The sequence below is a fragment of the Vulpes vulpes genome, chromosome 14, assembly GCF_048418805.1.
Source record: "Vulpes vulpes isolate BD-2025 chromosome 14, VulVul3, whole genome shotgun sequence".
Lineage (NCBI taxonomy): Eukaryota > Metazoa > Chordata > Mammalia > Carnivora > Canidae > Vulpes > Vulpes vulpes.
Window position 1 is genome coordinate 43631330 of NC_132793.1, and position 23235 is coordinate 43654564.

Consider the following 23235-nt stretch of genomic DNA (forward strand, 5'->3'; position numbering starts at 1 on the left):
TTTTCTTTTTTTTTTTTTTAAAGATTTTATTTATTTATTCACTATAGTCACACACAGAGAGAGAGAGAGGCAGAGACAGGCAGAGGGAGAAGCAGGCTCCATGCACCGGAAGCCCGACGTGGGATTCGATCCCGGGTCTCCAGGATCGCGCCCCGGGCCAAAGGCAGGCGCCAAACCGCTGCGCCACCCAGGGATCCCTAGGCTTTTTTCCTGAACCACCAGTAGCTTTATAATGGTGCTTCTGAATTGGCTTTCTGTCAGGAATTGTAATCCAATTTCTGTAAGTCTGTGGCAGAGAGTACTGTTTCTGATTCTTTCTTTTGTGGTGAGTTCTTTCTAGTCATTTTGCTCAGTGCAGAATGGCTAAAAACGAGTTGTACTGGAAAACGGAAGAGAAAAAAAAAAAGAAGAAGAAGCAGTATCCTCTGGTCCTATATATTGTAAATTCCCCAACTTCCCCTGGAGCTTTCCAGCACTGCTGGGTCAAGAACTTCCTGCCCCCTGTCCTTCCAAGCTGGTCTTCTGGGGGAGGGGCCTGCTGTGCTGATTCTCAGGTGTGTGCACCTGGGGGAGCTGCCCCGCCCCCTGCCAGGTGCACGGCTCAGTGGGAGCTGTTTACCCCGTGAGGCCTCTGTTCCCTAGGGCCCCGCTCCATCCCAGGTACAATGTGACACCAGGAGCAACGGACAACACTGGTGGCGGCCAGCTCTCCAGCCCTGGAGTCAGCTCCTGCAGTAACTACCACAGCTCCCAGTCTGCACTGGCCGGGATGTTTCCAGGGCGGGGGGCGCTGATCTGCACAGCTCAGGGGTCCTGGTGGCAGGAGCGTCCCTGCTGTCCTGGGCCCTCCCCGCCTCTGCCTGTCCCGGGGGGAGCGTAGGATCCTGGGGTGTGTCCCCTGGCGCCCTGGGATCCGGGCCGAGCAGCCCCCTCTGCCCAGGGCCCCCTCCTGAGTTGCTCCTGGGGCCCCGCCGGGCGGTCCAGCCCTTTACCATGCTCATCCCGCAGTGTGCGGCGCGCTCTCCCCCGGGCGCACGTCCTCTGCTAGTGACCCCGGGAGACCGGGGGCTCCAGGCCCCTCCTGGGGTTCTGCCCGAGTTCCCTGCGAGTGCCTTTCTGTCCGGGAAGAATCCTGTGCCGATTTTTAAAGTTCCTGCTTCTCCAGGGCTGGGCTTCCCTGTCCCCCAGGCTCTTGCTGCTACCCATCCTTAGCTTGGCTCCTTGCGGGTCCCCTCCCCCACTTGATACTTTTTTATTTTTATTTTTTTCCTGCCTTTCTACCTTGTTAGAAGCGCAAATTGTCTCTGTAGTGTTTCAGCTCTTCTCTCTTTAAATCTCAGGTTGAATTCGTAGGTTTTCAGGCTGACTTGAAAGTTATCTAGGTAAATTGGTGGGGACAGGTGACTTGGGGACCCTACTCCTCTGCCATCTTGCCCCACCTCTCTCTTCAGCTCAGGTCTTGATCACAGGGTCATGAGTTCAAGCCCAACGTGGGGCTCCACACTGGGTATGGATCCTACTTAGGAATATATATGTATGTGATATCTATATTATGTATTTTATATATAATAAGTATATATTTAATAAACATATTATGTTAAATTATATATATTCATATTAAATTACTTAAATATATATTTAACCAAATATACAAAATATTAAGAATGAAAAACCTCAAATCACCTGGTTTGAACCTAAGAAAGAACTAAAAATTTTTTAAAAAGTCTTAAAATCTGTTCTTTATGTACTAGCTTACATAATTTCACCAGTTTATCTCTGTAGTTATGATTTTCATTATGAGTCAGATAGTAGCTGTTGACACTCTTAAGTGCAACAAGTTAGCAACTTACTGTTATCTGCTCTTTAATTTGTATAAAACTCTTTACTGAATTAATTAGATAGGGAAATAGTAGCTGTTGTTAACAAATATGTGCTGCAGATTTGGTAGTTTAACATAGCAGTTTATTTCTTTCTTGTGGAAGGTTCTGATCTTTGGGTGGCCCTATTGCAAGAGGTGGTCTGTGTACTCTGAAGCCTTCCATTTCAAGGCTTTTCCATCCTTATGCTTGGTTCCCAAGGGTGTTGTGTTTCTCTGCTTTCAGAGGCAAAGCAATAGAGGATTGTCTATAGCTGAGTTTGAGCAACTAGAGTCTCACTTCTACTCACATTCCACTGGCCTGGGCTCAGTCACATGACAACTCCTCACTCCTAGGGAGGCTGGGATTTCTATGTTACCAGAATGCCCTGGAAGAAGAGAGAGCAGATCTGGTGAACAGCTAGCTAGTCTCTGCTACCTCATTTCCCCTCAGACTTATTTCTTTCTGAAAAAACAGGCTTCCAGTTTTCCTTTATCCTTATCTTATTACAAAAACATTTTTAAAGCTTCTACAGAAAACTCAAAACCTAGACTGATATCTGCTGAGGTGGACTTAGCTCTTGGTTTGACCTTCATGATGCTCACTTGGTCAAGGTGACTCAGTTCGACTCTCTTCTCTCCTTGGGAGGGTCACAGGTGAGGTAGGAATTGTCCCAGTTGTGCCTGTTTGCAGATTACATCTCTTCTTTCTAAATATGAGAACTATAGGGAAAATGATGAATGTTTGATGCATGAAGTCATTGGCAATAACGCGAGGACTCAGGTTTCAGAGGAAATCCTAGATCTCAGTTCCATCACTTTCGTCCTTTGGGATGCCAGGTGAATGTCTTAAATTCTCTCAACCTCATTTCCACCATCTGTAAAATGCAGATTAAGATGCCTACTTCACAGAGTTGTGGTAATTATGAAGCAAAGTAAGCTCCATAGACAGCTGAAACCTCAGTCATCGTATGTGCTTATTAAATTCTAGCTGTGTTATCTTTGATCCCAGAAATATAATGGAAGGCAGGCCAACAGAGGTCACTTGTAGGGACTTTGCCAGTCTAAGGCACACTAGGACTGGTGGGATTATGAAAACTATTTGAAGGATGGATGGCTTATTGAGTGCAGTTCTATCCCAGATGTGTGAAGGAGACAAGTCAAGAGATTAATCAGGAGGCTTCTGACTAATGCCATCTCTAGGCCTCAGAGGCCACAATATAGACACACAGATAAAGAGTACAGAATTTTCTACTTCACACTAATGAAGGGTTTAAAAGTCTCCAGTTCCAGGAAGAAAGGGCCAGACGCTATTCATTTCTTCTAGCTTCGGCATCCCTTTAGGACTTATTTCTTGAGACTTTCTTAAAAGCCCCATTCTTTAGAAGTAGCCCGGGCAGATCAATCTGGTGAATGGTGCATAGAATCCTCCCAAAGCAGGTAAAGAATGATAAGCTCTGCTCTTAGATGCTTTTGTGGGTCTGCCTATTTGTGTAGGGCTTTACATCTTCAAAGCATTTTTACGCTAACTAGCATAATCAGAACATGTTTGGCTCTTGAAAGAAGAACACCTGAAGGCCAGGAATGACTGTATTGTTGATAGATAAATTAGACCTAGATGGAGGCAAGTTGGGTTAAAAGAATTGAGCATTCATGGTCATAAATGTGGAAAGAAGCTTAGAAATTCTTGATTCCAAACCTCTGTTCTCAAGCCAGGGCTCAGTGAATGATGGTCTTAGACCTAATCTGGCCTGTTGACTGTTTTTGTAAATAAAGTTTTATTGGAACACAGCCATACACATCCATCTGTGTGTTGTCTGTTGGCTGCCTTTGCTATATGAAGGCAGAGCTGAGTAGTTGCAGTACAGACCTCAGGTCCCACAAAGCTTAAATTATTTACTTGGTGGTCCTGTACTGAGTACTTGGTGGTCGCTCCCTGCTCTAGGCCCTGGGACTGGTGTCTCATGTGGCTTAGATGAGAGGTGAAGGCAAGGATGATATCCCCACTTCTCTTTCTGCTCTCCCTAACCCCTCCGCTAGATGATGCCTGTGCCATATTAAAACTAATATCCTATTAAATATTTTTAATATCACTCCTGGGCTGGGGGCCTGTGACTCAGGTACTCCCTGCTTTCTGTTTTCCCTCTTATGCATAGACATGTAATCAACAACCTTCAACGTTGTCTGTCCACATGTTAGGGATCTGTTTAAAGTAGAAGAGTGAAGGAGTCTTGAAAAAACCACTGGTCTGGACCACCTTCTTGTTCCAGGGTTCCTGGGTGTCTGGACCACCTGCCCAATCTTTATTATACTTCGAATTGCTTCCCTTCTGGGTCAGAGGCTGAAGAACCCATGGGGGCAGGCTGCTGATGAGCACCATCAGCCCACACCACATGCAGGCACTTTGCCCAGGGCTTGCAGGTACACCCTAAGCAGTGAGCAGTGAGCTCATGTGTGTGTGGAGGCTACGGGCATAGGATGGGGTGGCTGGGAACACCTCCCGTGGGGTCAGCTCCAAGGGCAGTCACCTCCTGAGACTGGTGCACCCGTTGGCTATACCTGCATGGCCTTTGAACAATGACTACAACAGCCACTTCTTGTGGTTGAGGAGCCCATGGGCCCTGGCTCCCTCTCCAGTGCTGAGGAAGTTTATTCCTGCCTGCCCCCCAATTCCTCAGTGGTGCCGCAGTACCCCTGAGGGTGACCTGGTGACTTTTTTCTTGGATTCCACATTCCAAAGTGATCGTGTGCCACAGATAGACTCATTTCATGCATGAAGCCAGGACTAGAGTCTAGGGGCACGAAGGGACATCTCCAGGGTCCACCTCTAGTTGGCAGTAGAGTGAGGACGAATGCTGGAAAGTTGGCCTGGGAACCTGCTGGAGAGGAAGAGAGCTGGACTGAGGAGCCCAACAACCAACCAACCAACCAACCAACCAACCAACCAACCAACCAACCAACTAGAGGGAGGATATCAGCCAATTTTAAGACACCAAACCTGTCTTGCTATAGGTTCTTCATTCCTTCTACATTCCTCGTGAGCCACACAGTTGTTCATTTTTAGACTCCATCTTGGGGGTCCCTGGATTTTGTTTCTAAGATTTCTTTCCCTGAGAAACACCAGGATGGAGTTTCACCTAGCTGTATTTTAAAATGTACATCTGGGGTGCCTGGGTGACTCTGTAAGCTAAGCATTCAACTCCTGATTTGAGCTCAGGTCATGATCTCAGGGTTGTGAGGTTGAGCCCTGCATCAGGCTCTGCATCTCTGGGATAGCCTACATAAGATTCTCTGTCTCCCTCTCTCTCTATCTCCACTCTCTCTTTCTCTGAAAAAATAGAAAAATAAAATGTATGTCTGCGGGGATCGGGCGGGAACGTACCTGCCTCGCCTTTCAGGGGATCTAATCTTGTGTTGTAGACCTTGGTTGGTTGCTGAGTGTTTGCCTCTCTCATCCACTCCCTCCCTCCTTCTCAGACCCCTGGGCTCTCTGACACCCCTGGGCTGACCTAGGGCTGATGGTGGGCCTGAGGCCAGGGCCTTGAGGTGCTGACTGCCCCTCCCTGGGCACTCTAATCCTGACCTGGCTGAGACACACTCAGGCCTGGAGTAGACTCAGAGCTTCAGGGTAGGATGAGGCCCAGGTGAGACCTCTTCCCAGAGGCTCACAGAAGCTCCCCTGGACCTCAGATATTTTAAAACAGGCTCTGTGGACTAATCAGGGCAGTGTGGTTGAGGGCTGTAGTGAGGGCATATCTGGGTTGTGTACTGAGTGTGCCTTCCGCAGACCGCACACTTGGGTGTCAAGGCACCAGCCTTTTGCTTCCTCCTACCTTCTACCTGGGCTGATGGCCACCTTGCCAGTCTGCATTCACTGGGATAGGCCCCATCTACACCCATTACAAAGTTGACATTCCACCTTGGACAGTAAGGTTAAATAAGTAGATGTCTGGATTTTCATTTTGGTGCTTCTGACGTTCCTGATATAGTTTCAACCATTAGCTTGGCTGAAACTTCTATAATGGAACAATAAAATCCCTAAATTAAAGATTAGCAGCCGTTTTTAGAAGCGGATTCTGAACAAAATAGACATGAGCCCAGCTCAGAGGCTTGTCCAGCCCTGCCAAGACCTTGGTGCACAGAGCCGAGCCTGGCTCCCCAGCCTGGAGCCAGCAGTGGAGTCTGGGGGCTCACCCAGTGTCCAGACCATGGGGATCAGGGGCACTGAGCAGAGAGAGGGAAGAGAACAAGAGGCAGAGGATGGGAGACAGGCCATTCTAGAAGGAGCACAGGACTGGGGTCTGAGGAGTCAAGCTGGACTCCATTAAGCTTCCATCACCTCAGTCACCAAGAAGGCACTCAGGATGCTCACCCTTCCCTGGGATTATTGAGAGAATGGGGAGATAGGGGGTACCCAAGTTTTATAATTAGAAAGTACTTCTGGGTAGAGGGTGGAGGTGGGGATGCAGACCAGGGTTCCTCAGACCTAGAGATGAGTCCTGCTTTGACGCCAGTGGGCTAAGGAACCCTAGACCAGTCATGAAACCTCACAAAGCCTTGGTTTCCTCCCTTGGGAAGTGGGATAATTCAAACAGAAAGGGTTGCTGTGAAGAGTCCTTGGAATAAAGTATGTAGAGTAACATACAGCAGATGCTCAACTCATGAATGGATGTCCATATTTCGAGTACCTACTATGTGCTATGGGGTTTCACACACGGGCCTCAATCAGTGATGCATAGGAGATTGTGGTTATTAATCATGCATTGATTTAGTGCATTGAGATTTCTACCGTGGGAGGAGAGTGAATGGATCTGACACATACTAATATCATGCAGGTGCACCTCATTTGATTGTACTTCACTTTATTTTACTTCACAGATACCGTATTTTTTTTTTTTTTTATAAATTGAAAGTTTGTGGCTTGGATGCTGATCAAGAAGTCTATGGGCACCATGTTCCCAATGACATTTACTTGTTTCATGTCTCTCTGTCACATTTTGGTAATTCTCACAATATTTCAAACTTTGTAATTATTATCTTTGTTATGGTGGTCAGTGATGACAACTAGCTTAAAGCTCAGATGATGGTTAGTATTTTTAAGCAATAAAGTATCTTTTAATTAAGTTACACATTTTTTGGCATAATACTATTGCACAATTAATAGACTACAGTAGAATATAAACATAGCTTTTGTATACACTGGGAAACCAAAACATTCACATGACTCACTTTACTGAGACATTTGCTTTATTGCGGTGGTCTGGAATTGAACCTGCAATATCTCTGAGGAATGTCTATAATACCTAGGCAGAATGTAAAAATATTCTTAATTGTCAAGTCCTCCATACTGGTACATGAACAGCCTCTTAGCATCAGCCTCAGTCTCCCAGTGGGTCTTTCTTGGGGAATAGGAATTCCAATTAGCTGCATTCTTGTTGATCTGTCCTGGGAAAATCCAGAGAAAAATCACTGGTAATGGGAATTTTGGTCTTAATACACTGAGATGTGAGCTTGGCTTTACAGAATGGACATCATAGGAGGAAGGAAGAGGGAGTGAAGGGCAGTAAGAAGGTGGGAAAGAAGCTGGACTTGTTCTCTGCTTCATTCTTGTCTGAGTTTCACCAGGCGAGTCTGCCCTTTGGATGTAACTTTAAGTGAAATCATGAGAAAAGAGGTGACCCATGTTCCACAGGCAATGATCCTTTCGTATTCCAGAAACTGCCTATGCCATATTCCACTGCCTGTGCCATTTTAACCACAAGTACTAGACCAACTTATTAAATTAAATTCTAGTTTAATACTGAATTTAAAGTAAGGAAAATCATAACACAGCTTTACCCATCCCTCTAATCAGATGTTTTTATCCACTGACCCTAGTTTCCTGCAGAACATTGATTCCCCTTTGTAGGAATCATTTTGTGTTTGTGACTCACAAAAAGAGGTTTCCTTTAATGAAACTTAGCACACATACTTTGACGCCTGGTGTTTCTCAGGGATGCACAGTCTCTCAATAGTAGCCATTATGAATCTAGAATGATTGTCTTTTCAATGCCACAATTTCATGTGTTGTTTTTTGACAAATTTGCACGCCCTCTCTCCCCATCTAGGCTCAAGAACCTTATCTTCAGGTACTTTTTTTTTTCCACTCTAGCATTTTATTATAAAAATTTGCAAACATACAGAAAAATGGAAGAGAAATTTACTGTGAACACTCACAGACTCAGCACCTAGGTTCTGTAACTTGTGTTTTACTCTACTTGCTTTCTCACATGTTTACTCATCTGCCAACCCTGTATCCATCCATCAATCTGTCCTATTTCATATGAGTGGATTTCAAAGTAATTTGCAGAAATAAATGCACTCCCTCCCACATAGTTTAACATGCATATCATTCACTAGAGTTTATTGTTTGTTTACCCTTCTTTTGGGGTAACATACATACCCAATGAAGTGAGTTCTGACATATGCATATGGCAGCGCTCTCAAACTTTATCAAGATCTAGGACATACATCATCCCAGGAAGTTCCTTCATGCCCCTTCTCGGGAAAACCTTAGCCTACCCCTCCCATAACCACTCTTCTGATTTCTATTACCATAGATTAATTTAGGCCTGTTCTAGAATTTAATTTACAAGAATCATAAAATATAAACATTTTGATATAAGGCCTCTTTGTTAGCACACTGTTTTTGAGATTAATTCATGTTTTTGTGTGTAGATACATCCTTTATGTGCACACACACATGTTGACAAACCTCTCTGTATATGGATTATACATACTCACATGACAAGCTTATGTAAATGTTAATATGTTGGGTATATTTCTCTCTAGGAAATGCTTTGCATATTCTGGTCACTTTTCTTAGAAATTTATTTTAGATCAACTTTCAAAGAGAACTTTATGATGTCTGGAAAATTAGTAACAATTTTGGTTGACCAGGTGCTGGTTATAGCCAAAAGCCAGTTATCTCTAATTCCTCTCTCACTTCCCTCCAGAGGAGAACCCTGGACTGGCCTCAGAAGCCTTCCGGTTGTAGGAAGACAAGGGGGAGGGGGCGGGGAGGGGCATTTCCCTTGTCTTTAAGGCTTATGGATGCAGTACTGCACATTCAGTTACTCAGTTACAAAAAGAAGTGGGAGAAGCAGAAACATGAAGGTGGAAAAAAACGGTCTGGCTCACTGAGTAAACAGCCATGTGCGTTCTGCTGTGGCAGCTGCTTCCAGGAGGCCTGTGTGGCATTCTTTCCTGCTGAAGCTGGGCATGCTCCTCTTCACAAACAGCATCAGAAAGAGGCATTCTCTCTCCAAGTATCTCCTTGGGGACTAGATGTCTAGTTAGGCAACAGGATCAGCCCTGCATTAAAGTGGGATCTGTGCGTGTGTTAGTGTCTTTGGAAAAAAGGTGAGACAGTCATTTTCCCAAACAAGTTCTGTCCCTGAAGAACCCTTGGTTGGTGCAAATCTTCATTTGTTTGTGTTCCTTGTCCACTTGTCTGTACTTCTTGACACATAAGTTGATTTGGAGTGGGTAATTGAGTGGCACAAGCGAATGTACAACAATGAACACCCTTGGTGATCGTTAATTTCATGTCGTAGCCATCAACTGCCTTGACTTAGTTCTGGTTCCCTCAGAAGCCAATGCTGAGACAAGAGTCTGGGTACCTGTAGTTTATCTGGGAGGTGATCCCAGGTAGCACCAGTATGGAGTAAGGGAAGTGATCTAGGGGAGGGAGGGCAAGGAGGCCAACCACTGAATGTCATTCAGTTATCACTGGGGACAACAGGGTATAGAAGACACCTCTGAGCTCTCCCACCCCAGGGTGAGGGAGCTGGGCTATATATATTTCAGCTCCCATCACTCGTACCCAGTCTTCCCCTCACCCAGGTGTCCATGACTGGAGACAGGCCTGAGGTGAAGGGGAGCAGGTGCAGGCTGCTGGAGGTTGGGCCCCGTGCACCCAAGTGCTGAGAGGAGGGAAGGTGAGTGGGGCACCAACCATGGTTGCTAAACACTGACTTTCTTTCCAACTACACGGTTTTGTGTTGTAAAACAGTCTGGAAAACAGGTTGGAAAGCTCATCCTAAACCAGGAAGAGTGTGTAATGGCACTTTGCACTTCCTCTGGGTGTGCATGGGTCTGTCTCACAAGATGCAGGCACTCAGATTCACACCGTTAGTTTTCACTGTGTCATAATGTGTGTTTGTACAAGAACTGACTGCTTGCCAACCCCTGGTGCCCCAAGCAGCAGGCTCAGCTGGATGAACCAAGGAAGCATTTCAGGCCTGGGTGGGAGAGCAGAGGGCCTTCATGAAAACCAGGAAACATGCCTTCCTTCCTCATTCATTTTTCATTGCTTCTACACACATGTTAGACTTCTAAGGACCCCTGGGAAGCTCAGAACATGTCAAAATCAAAAAGAGAAACCCACCAAGGAAATCCTGCCTAGGCTCCTTCCATAAGAAAACAGAGCCTTTTATCACCAGGCAGATCTTTTTATTTTGCAATCAATTAAAGTAAAAGAGTTGTTTCTACAAGTGTTGCTGGGGCCTTGGGCCTGGAACTTATGTAAATCCAGGGAGAAGACTCAGTTTAAACTCTGAATAGAAATGGGAAACATGGTGTCACTACCAACATGTGGCCCAACTTTAATCTGTAGCATGTGTGTTATTTTGGGGGAATACACTGGCTTTTCTGGCTTTGGAGAAGAAAAAAATACATCCATATTCTCAGGCAATCATTTAATCCCTCACTGGGCTCTATCTTGTGTCAAATGGAGTCCACATTTCACACCAAATCATCTTTCAAAATGACTCAGTATGTTTAAAGTAGAGTACCTTTTAGCCCTGGTTGTTAGGGCCTTTATGCTTCATATTTCAGAGCCCCCAAAAAGTGAGATTTCCAAAGTCTTCTGGAGAAAACACATCCAACTGAGTAAGGCTCTTAAACCCAAAGCCTGGCACAATGGGAGGTAGTTCCCACCTGGAATTGGAGGCACTTTTTTTTTTTAATAATAAATTTATTTTTTATTGGTGTTCAATTTGCCAACATACAGAATAACACCCAGTGCTCATCCCGTCAAGTGCCCCCCTCAGTACCCGTCACCCATTCACCCCCACCCCCCGCCCTCCTCCCCTTCCACCACCCCTAGTTCGTTTCCCAGAGTTAGGAGTCTCTCATGTTCTGTCTCCCTTTCTGATATTTCCCACACACTTCTTCTCCCTTCCCTTATATTCCCTTTCACTATTATTTATATTCCCCAAATGAATGAGAACATACCATGTTTGTCCTTCTCCGATTGACTTACTTCACTCAGCATAATACCCTCCAGTTCCCTCCATGTTGAAGCAAATGGTGGGTATTTGTTGTTTCTAATGGCTGAGGAATATTCCATTGTATACATAGACCACAGCTTCTTTATCCATTCATCTTTCGATGGACACCAAGGCTCCTTCCACAGTTTGGCTATTGTGGACATTGCTGCTAGAAACATCGGGGTGCAGATGTCCTGGCGTTTCATTGCATCTGTATCTTTGCGGTAAATCCCCAACAGTGCAATTGCTGGGTCGGAGGGCAGGTCTATTTTTAACTCTTTGAGGAACCTCCACAGGGTTTTCCAGAGTGGCTGCACCAGTTCACATTCCCACCAACAGTGTAAGAGGGTTCCCTTTTTTCCGCATCCTCTCCAACATTTGTTGTTTCCTGCCTTATTAATTTTCCCCATTGTCCCTCGAAGGCTATGGGATGCAGTTTTTAGCCAGGGAGGAAGTATTGTACCTCATGGTGTTTTAAATCATGATCACAAGTGCTTTGATATTCTTTGGGTATGGGATAGGATCTCATTCTCCTCCTCTTGAGTATGACTGGCCTTCATGACTCACTTCTAACAGATAGACTATGGCAGAAGTTGTGTGGCTTCCAAAGCTACATTATAAAAGGCAATAAAGCTTCCACTCAACTCTCTCCCTTGGGACAGTTGCTCTTGGAACTGAGAGGAGTCCTGGGCATCTTGGAGATCACTTGTAAGTGCTCCAGGTGACAGCCCCAGTCATGGTGCTGTCTGATTGCTACAGCCAACATTGACAACCAGACATGTGAGTGAAGACACCTTCTGGATGACTCCAGTCCTAGCCACTGTTAGACTGCAAGCACATGACATCCCGAGTAAGAACTGCCTAACTGAGCTGCATCATCCCCGGAACCACAGAGATAAAAACAGTGATTGTTGTTTGGGATTGCCAGTTTGGGCTGGTTTGTTATGCAGCCATGGTGACTGGTACACTCATATGCTTACAGCCGTGTTGCCAAAGAAGTTCCAGGGCCAGAAGGATCTCTGCTATTCACTCACTTCTTTCATCTGGTGCTGTGACTCACTTCTTGCTCCCTGGGAAATCAGTGTCTGGGGAGAAAAGACAAGAGTGGGCATGTTTCTTGGAGTCTCCAGCTTACTACCAGCTTGGAAGCCTTAAGACACATGAGGCTTCCAGCTGTTTCAACCTCAGTAGGTTGGGGATTGAGGGCCTGTTCTAGGTCTGGCTGTAGGCACTGGGGCAGAGTGGTGGGAAGCAGTGCTGCATGTCCTCCAGACGCTCTGGGATTCTGTGGCTGCCTCTGCACACCTGATTTGCTTTTTTGTCATGATCTCCCTAACCTGGCTTCCTCCAAGGGAAGGAGCCTGATAGACGGTGCATGGCAGCACGGCCCTACCGTTTCTTCCAGTGTTTAGTCCCGTGGAGGGTGGGTCCCCTTCCCACTTCTCTGTACTTCTCCTTCAGCCAGGAATGGCTCTACCATTTCTTCACTGTCTCAGGAGTGATGTGAAAATGCATGTGGGAGAACTTTGAAAGAACTTTGCAAGGTCTTAAGAAACCAGAGGGTACTTTTAAGAGATTTGCAAACAATTACTAGGTCAGGCAGAAGCAGCACACCTGTGTGGTGGTTTTATCTTCTCCAAAGACCATAAGTTAAGAGTCATAAACTCTCAACACTCAGAGACTCTAAAAATTTATGTGGCCCAGTATCCCGTATAACATCCATGTTCTCTTTATGGCCTTGCCTGAAAGTGGTTCTCTGTCTTGTCCTTAGATATCTTCAGTCAGGGAGCTCATCCCCCACCTCCTTTTAGAGGCCTTTTATTCCCTTGGGCTGCTGGGATCATTAAATTTGTCTTCCTTATGCTGAACGGAAGTGATCTTCCTCTTAGTCATTCAGAGTTCTGTAAAATAAATCCTTTTCCTTTTCTGCTTGGCAGCCCTGGAAGGTTGAGTATCAAGGCCTTTTTTGCTCAGGCTTGACTAAACACATTTAGTGTTTTTAGCTCCTCCTTCCCACCCCCACTTCATATGGCATGATTTGAAGACCCCCCCCCCACCATTCTGATTACTTTCTAGACCAACTCTGAAAAAAATCAGTCTTCTGTCATCGTGTTTGAACAACATGTGAAGAATGGGACTTGATTCAGTCCATTCTCAGCTGTGAGGTGGAATTATTTCAGATGCACATCCATCTAATGAAAACCCATTTGCAGAATTGCTAAGCTAGGATTTACATCCATAGGTTCCTTCCAGAGACAGAGTCGAGTGTCTGCTTGGATTCAGGGCTGGGCTAAATGCTCTGCCTACAAGTCTCCTTAGTTACAACCCCCTTATGAATCAGGTATTCCTTGAGCCCCTAGGGATGGCTCCCGAGCCAGAGTTAAAACCCAGCCTCACCCAGGTGCCCCTTCCCAGCACCGAGCTCCCCTCTACATTAAACGTCAGGCACAAATGTTGAGTTGCCACATGATTTCCACAAGTACTAGTCCTTGCCTGCAGGTGCTAAACCCTGTGTGGGCAGGCACCAGGGCTGTTTTGCTCACTCTTCTATCTCCAGGGTCCACATAATAACCCAGACATGGACCCAGACATGGTGGTTGCATCTCAGATATTTGTTGATGTTAAATCTTAGTTGACTGAATGAATGAATGAATGAATGAATCTTTGTACTTGTAACTTCTCCTTGGCAGTTGTTTTCCACCCTCCCCTACCACCCAGTATTTCATTTTGAGACAATAAAAGATGAGTACAGGTCACTGAAAGGGGATATACAACAAACTTCAGTGTATTTACTGTTAGAATTAATAAATGTTTAACATTTTTATTTACATCCGATCTCTTTCTATGTTTAGGAAATACAACATTGTTGTATAAGATCAAGTTAACATTCTTTTTTCTGCATCATCAGGTCTTCTTTTTTTATTTTTTAAATTTATTTTATTTTATTATTATTTTTTTATCATCAGGTCTTCTACCTTCAGAAGCAACCATCATCCTTATTTTGGGCATGGTTGACCTGTGTTTAGTGTTTCTATCTCATGTAGATACTTGTATGCAGAAGCAATAGCGTGCTTTCAAATGCACATGAGTGTTATTTGACTATATTAATATTCAGTGATGTTTTTTCCCACTCATATATTTTTGAGATCTATGTGTACATATGCACTGGTCCATTCATTTTAACTCCTTTTTTTTTCCATTGTAAGATTCTATTGGTGTTTATTTAGCCATTCCCCAGTAATGCATATGTGGCTCATTTTTAGTTCCTGGCTGTGGATAGTTCAACTCATTATCCTGAGTTGTCAGGCAAGGAGATGTAGAGGCAGTGGTGAAATGACCCATCTAAAGTGCCGCAGTCTTAATAGGTAGTAGAACCAGAGGACTGGGCTCTATCTTCTGACCTCAGGCTGTGGTCTTTCTCACTGCACCACAGCTGTCTCCCTTTGGGAAAGGAGATGACATGTCATAGGAAACGTGGGAAGGCTTTATATCCTAAAAGCTCCAGGAAGGGAAATGACCATTTTTAGAGATAAGCGTAAGTGTCTGATGCAAAAGGAGGTCACCACCACGTGTTTCAAGGAAGAGAAAAGAACTGTGTGTGATATTGGCTCTTGTGTCTTTTGTCAGGCATCTGGTAGCCTCCTGAAGAAACAGGTCAGGATAAGTGTTACAACCACCTCAGAGCTGGCCAAATTTCACAAAACCAGCAAAAGGCTGTGGGTATCCTAGGGGTTAACATCCTTTTTTTTTTCCCCATTTCAAGTGAGAATATATAGTGTCACTGTAGAACCAGTTTTAAAACCAGTTAACATAAAAAGATACTTTTCTGTCCTTGTTTCTCTCTAAAAATTTGGTATTTGAAAACAATCAAATTATACAAGTTTAGTAAAAGATGTTCAAGTTTCTGAGACAATAAAGACCTTCTTGTCCTTTCTCCAGAAATGGCATAATGGCTTTAAGGCCACCTGGCTCTGAGACTCGCAATTGAAAGCAAGCCTCTGGGGCAATTTGTGTAACTTCTTGGTTTCCTCATCTTTCAAAGAAGATGATGTCTATAACTGCCTCATTGCCAGTACAAATTTTTAGGGAAGTGGGAGCCTCAGGGCTCCTCACTTGCAGGAGCCCTTCCAAGACCTTCTATATAATTTTTATTCATAATTTGGTATGCTTTTTCATGAAGAGGATCCACCAAGTTGTGAGAGCTTCAGCCCCATGTGCTCTGGATTCACCTCCTTGAACATCAGATGGTTATAAAGATGCCCTATTGCATCATTAGTACACAGTGATTGTTAGCTATGATTAGGATAATTATTTAATTAATAGCATGCACCTTGAATGTAACCTCATGCCTGGAACTGAGTGGGGCTCAATTAGTAGCAGCTTTAGTTATGCTATTCTCATCTCAAATTTGGCACAGTTTGGTTTTTATAGTGTCTTTCATCTTCAAGGATAATGTGAGGAGGACCAGAGGTAGCCATCCTGCCTGGCCAGTGGCCCCAGATTCTCTGTGATACAATATACAAAAATCCCTTTAAGGCCTTAAAAGTTTTCTGCTCATCTTCTCCATCACTTGGCTCCCCTGAATGGTCTAGTTGACCTCTGTGTACCATGGTAAGATGAACAATCAGCTTGGCAGAGACACCGAGAGGTTGACCTCATCTTCTCCCATGCTTTTTTCCTCAAAAGACCATGAACATGAAAGTCCCTCAACTAAAAACCAATGGCAAACAATTTTACAGCAGAAAAAAATGCTTATAAGAGAATGCTGCTCGCTAAACAAAAGCTGAGAAAAAGAGTGTCTTCAAAGGAGATGAGATTGCTAAGGACAGGGCAGCAGTGCTGAAAAGTCTAGTCTTAGACATTCTCAGAGCTTTGGTTTGTAAATCCTCCACACTTAACCCTTGGATCAGGAGACACCTGATGGCTCAGTGATTGAGCATCTGCCTTTGGCTCAGGTCATAATCCCAAGGTCCTGGGATTGAGTCCTGCCTCAGGCTCCCTGCAGGGAGCCTGCTTATCCCTCTGCCTGTGTCTCTTCTTCTCTCTGTATTTCTCTCATCAATCAATAAATAAAATCTTTGGGGGAAAAAAAAACTTGGATCAGGGTATTTGGGCCACATCTGAATTTTATGACCTGATGAGTTATTTTGTTCTTTCCTTCTAGAATGCAAATTTAGAAACACAACTGTGTTTCTAAATTTAACTTTTCCTGTTTTGGCTGATTGGAATATTTGTTCACAGAAGACCTGTGTGGGATGAGAGCAGCCCTCCCTGGGGCATTAAGCCCACCATGGGCTGTCACATCCCTGAGGAAAGAAGCCTGGGAGGCATGGCCTCACTAGCCCATGGGGTTAATGGCTTGTGGATGTCACCTTTCTTTTATTGGGAATGACATAAGTATATGTGACATAAATAATAAATATATTTGTGTCCCCCCCCCCCCAAGGTTAGTTTCCTTGGCATTCTGTTACTCAGTCTTCTCGTGGCACCCATTTTTCTTAGGAAGTTCTGAACACTGACTCTTTCATGAGGAAATGTGAAAGATGGTTGCTCTCAAGGCATAATTTTGAAAGCCAAGTCTGGAATCTTCTTCCAGTTTCTAACCTCTTTAAACTTCTTCTCAGAGTATTTGTTTTTTTTTTTAAAAATAAATTTATTTTTATTGGTGTTCAATTTACCAACATACAGAATAACACCCAGTGCTCATCCCATGAAGTGCCCCCTTCAGTGCCCGTCACCCATTCACCCCCACCTCCCGCCCTCCTCCCCTTCCACCACCACTAGTTCGTTTCCCAGAGTTAGGAGTCTTTATATTCTGTCTCCCTTTCTGGTATTTCCCACACATTTTTTCTCCCTTCCCTTATATTCCCTTTCACTATTATTTATATTCCCCAAATGAATGAGAACATACAATGTTTGTCCTTCTCCGATTGACTTACTTCACTCAGCATAATACCCTCCAGTTCCATCCACGTCGAAGCAAATAGTGGGTATTTGTCGTTTCTAATGGCTGAGTAATATTCCATTGTATACATAAACCACATCTTCTTTATCCATTCATCTTTCGATGGACACCGAGGCGAGTCAGAGTATTTGTAATTGAGGCACCTGAACTACAGAGAAGGTGAGGGATTTGTCCAAAGTTACGCAGCATGCAGAGATTGGATACCAAGCCCTGATGTGGTGGCATTACTGCTCTTGCTTGGACTTCTAGCCTTGGATAAGCTTGGCTGTTTGCCCCTGCTACATCTACTTTTGGCTGGTGGGGTTAAAAAGGATCCCATGTAACACATGTAGCATTGGTGCTAATGGAGGTGCTTCCCATTGACCGTTCATTGAGCTTTCCTTTGAGGGGGTGGTATCTGGACCTTCCAATGACTGGAAGTTTCCTGAGCCAGGCTCAGTCTGTTCTCTGCCTTGGTGAGGACTTTGGTTGGAGTGAGATTGGGAGCAAGATGGCTGTAATGAGGGGAAGGATTTACAAAACAGTTTGGTATGGAAACAGCAACTGTGATTTCTGTAAACTGGATTTTGGTCATTGTGGGAACTCGAGTCCTCTCATCTCAAGATGGGGATATAAATGACATAACTGTGTTCTAGTGAAGAGTAAATAAGATCATATTTGTAATCACACCTTCTATTCATGGTATAGCAGGTGTACAGTAAATGCTCAGTCAGTGGTCACCCCTTTTGAGCTCCCCATTCTTTGTCTCTGCAATGCATGGAGTAAACTGGGTGATCCTTAAAGTGCCTCCTAGCACTAAAATGGAATGATTTTATTGTGAGGAGATGTAAAATCTGTCCTTATGTAGATGAAGAGCTTCCAGAAATGTGAAAAGATGGCAAGCCCCTCAGTAAAACGATGTATCTTGTTTGTGAGGTACTTTGCACAAGATGATTCACCCCAGGACACCCCCTGAGGTCTTGATCTTGCAGTTTATTTTCAGTCCTCAGGGCCTACAACAGGCTTTGGCGCAGTGTGGGCTCTAGTTGGATGTTGGGTGAATGAGTGAATGGATGGCATGACTGTCTTAGTAGCACTTGAAACCCCAGCACCATGATGTCCACAGAGCTGGAAAGAGAAATGGCTGGCACCAGTGAAGGGCAGGGCTTTTGATGAGGAATTGGCTTCAGTTATCAGTTCTCCTGCTCTAGGATCCACTGGTCTAACTTAAATAAAACAAAAAGCTAACCCTTGCATTATACATCCTTAAAATGTGTCCCATTTTGCAACAGTCTGGCTTGTTTGGAAAACAAAATTAGGAGGAGAGGCTTCCATGACCACCTAAGATTGGGAGACATGGCATCATATTCTTGGAGGGACCTAAGACAGTCCTATCAAAGCCTCAGAGAACTGCATGAAAGCTTGTCTGAATTTGTTTAAGCTCATGTTTTCCAGACCAAATGGGGAACAGAACCCCATTCTGGTATTTTTTGTTAACTTCCTAGGAATCTAGGATTGGGGAAAACACACCTGGGGAAATGCCCGTTGGTGAAGATGAATTATGTTGCAAGTCATAATTTTTATGCAAGACATGCAGTTCCAAATTTTCAAAACCAGGTGGTGGTCGGTCCTCTGACACACCTCATGCTGGGCAACCAATTAAAATTGTAGACGTGCATCTTCAGTGCCCTGGGGAACTCTGAACCAATCATACATCTGTGGTGACCAAGCAGATGCTGGTGTACTTAACTGAACACAGCACAGGAATATTTGCATTTTTTCCTGTGCCTGGTCCTACCAAATTAAAAAAAAAAAAAAACCAAAATACAAGTTTTCAAAGTGAAATATATACAATGGAATATTAGCCATCAGAAAGAACAAATACTTAGAATTTGCTTTGATGTGGATGGAACTGGAGCGTATGATGCTGAGTGAAATAAGTCAATCAGAGAAGGACAGTCATCATATGGTTTCACTCATACGGGGAATATAAGAACTAGTGAAAGGGATTATAAGGAAAGGAGGGAAAACTGAGTGGGGAAAAATGAAAGAGGGAGACAAACCATAAGAGAATCTTAACTCTGGGAAACAAAGGGTTTCAGAAGGGGAGGTGAGTGGAGGGATGGAGTGACTGGATGACGGGTACTTGATGGGATGAGCACTGGGTGTTATACTATATGTTGGCAAATTGAATTTAAATAAATTTTTTTACAAAAGTGAAATAGCACCATCTTTCTTTACTATACTTCATCTCATATCTACCTAACACAGAGCTTCCCCCACAGGAGTATAACAAGGGACCTTGGGAAGCTTTCAGATGGGGGTGCAGGTACATGAATACCCAGTCAATCCTTTCCTCCCTTCAAGCTTGGCCATTGTTTACATTGAGGGTGGATTATATTAAGCCGATCTGACTTCCATGCTATGAGATTTTCTAATGGGCAGATAAAGAAATGCTTTGAAAAGAGATCTCTTTCAAGGTGTCTTGGCCCACTTTGGTGTTACCAGCCCTTCCATCATTAGCTTCTTTGACTCCACAGCTGTTATGTGTCGCTCAGATGACCCTTGCAAGAAGAAAGCTCCTACTCAAACTGGGAATGGCTCCATTTTGAAATTGCAAAAGGCTGAAGATGCTTTTGTTTGCAGTCCCCAGACACTAGCTGATGGCAGGTGACATCTGTGGTATCTCCCAAAAGCAGATGTTAGAAAACCAAATCACATGGAGTCCCCCTGGCCATTTCATTTGCCTCATTGGCTGGGGGTTTATCAGGGTAGATTTGATTCATGATGCACTCTATGAACCTTTATTAAGTTATATTTTGTAATTAAAATCTCTAAAATCAGCTGTGTTATTTGGGATATGGGCAAGAGAACTATTAAACAGGACTGCAGTGGGGGGCTTCACTTGTTGTTAAGGAACCCGTGTTACAACCTTAACACCTCATTTATCTGTATCATTGAGAAATCTTTCCATCTCAGTGGCTACTGCTGATAGCAGTCTTGCACATCTAGAAAGTCAACAAATGTTTGTTGAATATGGTTGAATGAACTAAATGAAACATCCTTTCAAATGCCAGTCATTTAAAGAAGTGGTAAGCATGTGATTGATGTCTTCCTAAAGTAAATTCTGTACATTCTTGCCTCTTAGACACTGCACTGAGTGTGGATTGGACTTCTTTGAGATAAATTTAGGGCATCATTTTGTTAAGGAAAGAACAGTAGTTTTGATGTCAGGCTGACTAGACTGAAAATCCAAATGCTCCCATCTTCTAGCTGGAGACCTTGATCAGATTTTCTAATCTCGATGGTTGGCTTCTTCATCTGTCCGGTGGAAGGTGGTGCCTCACTTAACGGCATTGCTAGTCTAGTAGACTAAATTAACTAATGTAAATTAAGTGCCCAACTAGGTGGCTAGCACATCCTCTAGCCTTTTGATACTCAAAGTGAGGGTCAGTGCAGCAGCTTCAGCATCTCCTGGGAGCTGGCTGGGAATGAAGAATCACATCCCACCCAGAATGCTGACTTGGGGGGTGCCTGCTGACAGGCTCCCCAGGTGATTCCTAAAGTTTGAGAAACACTGGCCCAGATCTTCCCTTTTCTCTCCTATTTGGAGGAAAAGCAATGAACCAGCTTTAGTAGTTAAGGCGTAGGCTTTCTGGAGGGGTGCCAGATCCTACCTAAGCATCATGAGAGTGGCCTAAGGAAGGATCATAGGAACTTCTTTCTGATTCTTCTCCATGTAGGCAGGTTAATGTGAGATAGCCTTGTGCTGTTCATTTCTCAGCCATATATAAGCAGATGTAGAATCCTCCTCTGGGGGATATACAGACAAGAGAGGTCCCCTTCCCCCAGGAGCACTGGGCAACCACGTGTGCCCCATGCATTGCATGGTCCTGGGAATGATTCTGGGTCATCCGGCTAGGATTGGGCAGTAGAGCACCACTGTCTCTGTTAAAACATCCAGCCTACCCAAGTCCTGACCCTGAATAGCAGGGAGGGTCCAGCAGGTCCCAAGGGCCTAAAGCAAAGCCAGGTTCAAAGTCAGAGGCAGCCCGTGGAGATGGGCCTGGCCTTGCTTGCTCCTGACAGAGCTGGTTCCCCCTCCCGGCTACCTTACTTGTACTCCTGACACCCAGCCACTGATTATGCAGGTTCTTGAATGGACGGACTCTTGCTTTCATACTGCCCCCTTTTAATATTTTTCACTGAATTCTAAACTCCTGTTACTCAGAGTGTGGTCCAAGGATACAGTGGGATCAGAGTGCTTAGGAGCTTGTTGGCCACCCAGAAGCCCAGGTTCACCTGGACCCACTGAATCTGAATGTGAATTTAAGACACTTCCAGAGGATTCATGTGCATGGTAGAGTTTGACAAGTGCCAGGCTAGTGTGTGCTCAGTAAATACTAATTTTCTCTTCCTTTGTTAACTATTATGTATAAAATAAAAATCAATAAGTGTCCCCATGAGAGCTTGAGAAGTGAGGAGCAAGATGTCAGGGCAGAAATTTTATGAAAACTGTCTCTACCCTCTCTAGAGCAGGCCAATTCTCTGGAAGGCTGGGACCGCCCCACAATTGACCCGTGGCTACCGGGGGAGGCACCTTACTGCTCCCGCCCCTGTTCTTCCTTGTGGGTGTCTGCAGCCTGGGCAGGAGACAGCAACGCTTTGTGTTGCAATCGTTCGGGCAGCAAGAGTATAAACAGTGCGATGCTGCCTTCAGTTTTGTTACGTAACTTCGCTGGGGAGTCATATTTTCCAGATGTTGTGTATCAACATGCTCCCTGCTTCTTGCACTACCTGTTTCTTTAGCCATGTTCAGCTTTTCTGGGGAAAGGTTAAAGACAAGCTCCTAGGACAGCCCGGTGCTTTACATCTTCCGGGAAAGATGCCTTTTTTGAGCTCATTCTAGGTTGTGTTTATTTGCTTTACTGGAGTCTCTCTAAAAACATTTTTTTTTTCTTCTCTGTAATCTTCCTCCTTCCCTGCCTCCCCTCTTTCCTTCCTTCTTTCCTTCCTTCCTTCTTTCCTTCCTTCCTTCCTTCCTTCCTTCCTTCCTTCCTTCCTTCCTTCCCTTTCTTCCTTCCTTCCTTCCTTCCTTCCTTCCTTCCTTCCTTCCTTCCTTCCTCCCTTCCTCCCTTCCTCCCTTCCTTCCTTCCTTCCTCCCTCCCTCCCTCCCTCCCTCCCTCCCTCCCTCCCTCCTTTCTTTCCTTCTTTCCTGAAGAAGCACAGTTTGGGGCCATTGGAGCCTTGGTTTCCATTACTCCCATGTATGTGTGGACTTGAGTTTATATCTCTGAGGAATTTGGGCATGAACCTAAACCCATATTCAAGGGCCCAGGGCTGGGGGAGAGCCCCCCAGAGTTGCAACAGGCAGCTTTGGGACAGTGGGGGCCAATGGTAGTTTGTCACCATGTGATGAATCACTCTGGGGCCACACACAGGAAATCAGAATGAGGCGACCCACCCATCCTCCCTGAGCTTTCTTGCTGGTCCAGGCACTCCTCTGGTGGCACGGAGGCTTGGAGATAGAAAGGACATAGTTTCAGCCCTCAGGAACCCCATTCTGAATGTTGGGGGAGAGAAAGCAAGCTGCTTCCACACAGAGTGTTAAACACCCCACTGAAGGTGTGCACGTTGGGTTAGGTGGGAGTCCCAAAGAGGGTCAGACAGATGGGAGGATGCTGGTAAGGAAAGGCTTCCAGGAAGTGGTAGTGTTTGAGTTGATGAGTATCTCCAAAGGAAAGTGATTGGATTATGTTTCCCCTGGGAATGGGGGACTGATGAGACCAGGACAGCTAACATACAGTTGTATGTTAACAGCAACACACAGAACTCCTTTCTTTCCACTGTGGTCAGCACAGAATTCATTTTGCAGTACTTGCTTCCTATCTCTCAAAAGGATTGCACAAAAGTAATATGGCTGCAGTTGCCTAGTATAAGCCTTGGTCTATCTGGGAACATGGCTGCCTGTGCCTGTGTGTTTGTTACATGGGAACTTTTCCGTATGAATTCTCTCTTTTTTTGTCTGCTGTGAGCAGTGACTAATTTTGCACCCATTTCCTGCTCTCATTCTAATTAATGTTCCAAACATTTAGAATAGCAAATGGAAGGGAGCCGATAATATA

The 23235-nt window shown here is 44.7% G+C and overlaps 1 protein-coding gene across 2 annotated transcripts in view; it reads left to right on the forward strand.

Annotated features, from left to right (window-relative positions):
- SLC24A3 (solute carrier family 24 member 3) overlaps positions 1-23235 on the forward strand; it is a 477919-nt gene that overhangs the window by 72320 nt on the left and 382364 nt on the right. The gene's annotated exons all lie outside the window — the stretch shown is intronic.